The sequence below is a fragment of the Phocoena sinus genome, chromosome 7 (genome assembly GCF_008692025.1).
Source record: "Phocoena sinus isolate mPhoSin1 chromosome 7, mPhoSin1.pri, whole genome shotgun sequence".
Classification (NCBI taxonomy): Eukaryota; Metazoa; Chordata; class Mammalia; order Artiodactyla; family Phocoenidae; genus Phocoena; species Phocoena sinus.
The window spans coordinates 83666277-83671050 of record NC_045769.1 but is presented as its reverse complement, the minus strand read 5'-3'; the positions used below and the strand labels follow the sequence as shown (position 1 = coordinate 83671050).

General features: G+C 51.4%; 1 pseudogene; it reads left to right on the top strand.

The window, feature by feature from the left end:
• The first annotated feature begins 2210 nt into the window (after positions 1-2210).
• LOC116757006 lies at positions 2211-4243 on the top strand (annotated as a pseudogene).
• The last annotated feature ends 531 nt before the right edge of the window (positions 4244-4774 follow it).

The window sequence follows — 4774 nt, the reverse complement described above, 5'->3', positions numbered from 1 at the left end:
CTACCATATGACCCACCAATCCCACCACTGGGCATATACCCTGAGAAAACCATAATTCAAAAAGATACATGTACCACAATGTTCACTGCAGCATTACTTACAATAACCAAGACATGGAAGCAATCTAAATGTTCATCGACAGATGAATGGATAAAGATGATGTGACTCATGTATACAATGGAATATTACTCAGCCATAAAAATTAATGAAATTTAGTTATTTGCAATGAGGTGGATGGACCTAGAGTCTCTCATACTGAGTGAAGTAAGTCAGAAAGAGAAAAACAAATACCCTATGCTAATGCATATATATGGAATCTAAAAAACCCATACTGATGAACATAGTGGCAGGGCAGGAATAAAGATGCAGACATAGAGAATGGACTTGAGGACACAGTGGGGGATGGGGAAGCTGGGACAAAGTGAGAGAGTAGCACTGACATATATATACTACCAAATGTAAAATGGATGGCTAGTGGGAAGCTGCTGCATAGCACAGGGAGATCAGCTCTAAGCTTTATGATGACCTAGAGGGGTGGATAGGGAGGGTGGGAGGGAGGTTCTAGAGGGAGGGTATATGAGTATATATGTATACATATAGCTGATTCACTTTATTGTACAGCAGAAACTAATACAACATTGTTAAGCAATCATATTCCAATAAAGGTATTTAAAAAAAGAAAATATCAATTTCTATAATAGCAATTTAATAATAGCTCAGCTCCTCAGATACTTTCTCTGGTAACAGCCAAAATTTTCTAGGCAATGATATCGTCACTAACATGACTGTTAATCTCAGTGATGAACTCATGGGTTCCCTTCCACATGAGAAGTGCTGATTTATTTGTATCCTTCACATTGCCATAGGGTGCTTTCAACAGAAAATAATATTGCAAGTCTACACAAAATGAAAAAGCTGACATAAACATGAAATAGTATATAGGCCATTGGAACAACCAAACTATCCTCACAGCTGAGTCTCTAGTCCCACACAGCCTGGTGGGGCTGTGTCAGCTATAACTTCACTTTCTGTATTGATTAATTTAACCAGCAACAATTATCCTAATGAGAGATCACTATCACTAAAATTTATTTCGTGCTTAGGATGTGCCAGGTACTGCTCTGTATATTTTACATGTATTAATCCACTTCTTCCTCATAAAAATCATATGTGGTAAGTACTGTTATTGTCCCCATTTTGCACATGAGGAAACTGAGGCCAGAGTGCTTAAAGAACTTGTGCAAGGTGATCCAACTAACTGTACTGGATGCTTTACAGAGTACAGGTCCCATTCTTCCTTGCTGCTTTTCCTACAGCTCCATATATTGTGACTGACTCCCACCCCCACCCCCACAGTAGTCTCCCTGACCAGTTACAGTGTTATCAAGAAGAGAGCCAGACCAAAAAAAAAAAAAAATCATAGAGATAGGAAGTAGAATGGTAGTTCCCAGGGGCTGGAGTGGGGAAGGAATAGGGAGTTATTGTTTAATGGGTATGGAGTTTCAGTTTTAGAAGATGAAAAGAGCCTTGGAGATGGATGGTGGTGATGGTTGTGCAACATTATGAATGTATTTAATACCAATGAACTGAACACTTAAAAATGGTTAAGATGGTAAATTCTACATTTTTTACATTTTACCACAATAAAAAAAAAAGGGGGGGGAAACTGACAAAGAAGAGAGCCATATGAATAGAGGAGATGCAGAGGTACCACTAGGGAGACTTTCTTGTACCAATCAGTTTAGCTATTTAAAAGAGCATCCATGGACTTGGCTTTGTACATGCCCAGATCTGTGCCTTTGGAAATACACAGCCTACTACCTCCTGGAATACTCTGTTTGGCAGGATTGCTCAAGAGGCACAACCACATGGAAATCACCTCAGCAAGACCATCCGATCCACCAGGAGTGTGCTTTTCTTGTCTACCCACACTGAGCATCAGGATCTTAACTGTACCACTTAGGAGAGATGCATCAGGCTAAAGATTTCATGGAAACTACAAACGATTAACTACAACAATAGATTCCTTCCTGTGGAATAAAAACTATAGGCAGTGTTCTATACATTTAACCTAAGCAAAAATCATAAAAAAGAAACATAATGTGCATCTGACCCAGAACTACCTAACATAGTATACGGCCAGTCTTACTCATTCTACAAATATTTTTCCTTTACGTCAACTCCACTCATTAACAAATTGGTCAAGAGGCATGTACCTGCACGCCAGGAAGCACCAAGACCCGTACTCCCTCGTGGACCGCGTCATCTGTGTTGTGGAGAAGGACAAATGACGTCCTCCTGCACTGTGCTCCTGTAGAGAGGCTGGAGATTCCACTCAAATCCTCTTCTCCAAGAAGGACGCCAGTGGGGATGACTCCTGCACTTCTGACGAGGAACTGACCTTTGACCCCGGCCATAAACCCCACAGAGGGCAGTCATCAGCACAGGTCAGCTGCGGCCCGGCCACTCAGAGCCACGAGAGGTGCAGAGCCCAGCTTCCGCAGGGGCGCCCTGGTCTTCTTAGTGAGTATGTCTGGGGGAGCTCAAGGCCATCTGCCGTTCAGAGTCCGGCCTCAGCTGGGCCTGCCTGGTCCACAGGCTCCCCGCCTGCCCTGCATGTCCACCGTGGGGCATCAGCGTCCTGCTCTGTGTCTTTAGCCGTCACCTGCTGTTGGCCACCTCTCCACAGAACCGCCACCTCTACCTCGTCTCCCCTTATGCCTCCCCGGCCCTCTCCAACTCCTTCCATCACGTCCAGCTCTTTAACCAGGACCGTTCCCACATGGTGTCTCACTTCCTCCAGGATTCCTACTGCACCACCTTCAGCAGCTTCTCCAGCGTGACCACCTTCTTCAGGGGAGACCTGCAGCCACACCTGGACAGGGCCTCCAGCGACCCTCTTCCGGCCTCTGAATACGCGCCCCACCTGGGTTGCAGGTCACTTCCGGTGTGGAGCTGGGTCTGCGGCCGCTTGTGGAGCGGATGCCTCGGGTCACAGGGGAGGAGTGGGCCCACCGCGTGTGCCCCGAGGGCCTCCTGCAGCAAGTCCCTGAGCTGAGACCCCGGCTCTTCTCAGGAATGCGGAGCCAAGTACCCCCTCAGGGAGGGCTGGGCAGGGCCGGCTGGCGGCGCCGCGGGGGCGGGGCGGTTTCCCCCAGGGTCTGAGCCCCAGCCTACTGCGCCAGGCTTGGCGGTCCCTCCTATGGTACTTCAGCTGGTAGGGCTCTGCCAAGGATAGCAAGGCCCACGTGCGCAAGAAAACTGATGAGGATTTCCACCTGAAGCTGCCGTGGAAATCCGTGAGGCCTGGTCAGGGGCGGAGGAACTCACCGCCGCATGAATACCGCAGCCTCATGGCCAGAGACGAGAGCCGCTCTCATAGAACCAACAAATTCTTTGAGGGTCGCGAGAACCCAGGGCTGGGCCTGATGAAACGACATCCTCCTCCCCGACTGCCTGTACCATGACGAGCTCGGCTACGTCCAGGGCAGGAGTGACCTTCTGTTCCCGATCCGCTAGGGCTCTCAGGACGAGGTGGATGCCTTCCGCTGTTTTTGTGGCGTCACGGAGCTCGTGCAACGGAACTCTGAGGAGATAATGAAGCAGCAACTCCTGCTACTCCTGAAGGTGCTGGATCCGCCGCTCTGAGACTTCCCGGACTCCCCCGACTCCGGCTCTCTCTGCTTCTGCTTCCGGTGGCTGCTCCTCTGGGTCAAGAGGGAATGCCCCTTCCCGGAAGTCCTTCGGCCGTGGGAGGCGCTGTGGACAGGGCGCCCTGGCCCCAGTCTGCACCTGCTGGTGGCCTGCGCCGTCCTAGACGTGGAGCGGGACACCTCATGCCTTCCGGCTTCGGCTCCAGCGAGATCCTCAAGCACACAGACTAGCTGACCACAAAGCTGAGCTTGGAGGACGTGCCGACACTGGCCGAGGCGCTCTACCCGCCGCCGACAACCTGCCCGGTGAGTCCCTGACCCCTCACAATAGCCCGCAGGCCCCATCAAACCTCTGACTTTTCGCTCCCTGACCCCCAGCCCTCGGTGAGCTGCCCCACCACGTGCAGGAGGTCCCAGGTCTGGGCCGTCCTCGGAGCACCACAGGCTCTCACTCCAGACCCCCCACTGCCGCTGTCCCGTACCTGTACCCCACCAGCTCCGCCGCCCCGCAAGGACACGGGCCCGCAGGCGGACCAAACGGCAGCCCGGAGATCCTGCCGGAGGAGGGGGAGGAAGGTGCGAACTCCTAACCCTCCTGGGCCTGCTGAGCCATCATGTTGGCTTGGGCCTGGGTGAGGAGGCGTGGTGCCTCTAGTCCCCTCCGACCCCTCAGCAGGGTTGACGTCTGGCCATGTGGCCCTGATCCGGTCAGTAAGGTTTAAGAGGAGGCCGGGGGTGAGTGGTGGGGGTCGTGGAGACAGGGCTCCCTTACCTGCCTGAGTTTAGGGCTTTTGGAGGAGTAAGGATGGGGGCGTTAAGGTGCGACTGCCACTTAGTGGATGTGCGGGAACACATCCCGGACATAACCGAGACGGAAGGGCCTGCAGAGCTGCTCGCTCTTGGGACCCTGCCCTCCAGATTGTTCTGTGAGAAAGAAAAACTCATGTTTAACGCCCACCCCTCCCCCCACCCAAAAAAAAAGGAAATTGGTGAAGACTTAGCCAAGCAGGGCTGAGAGAAATGTCTCTGCTCTAAAGTTCCTGTCCAGGTCTCTCCTTACACTGTCCATCATACTCTGTGGGCTCCACACTATCCTTGTCATGCCTGTGTCATTTCCTCAT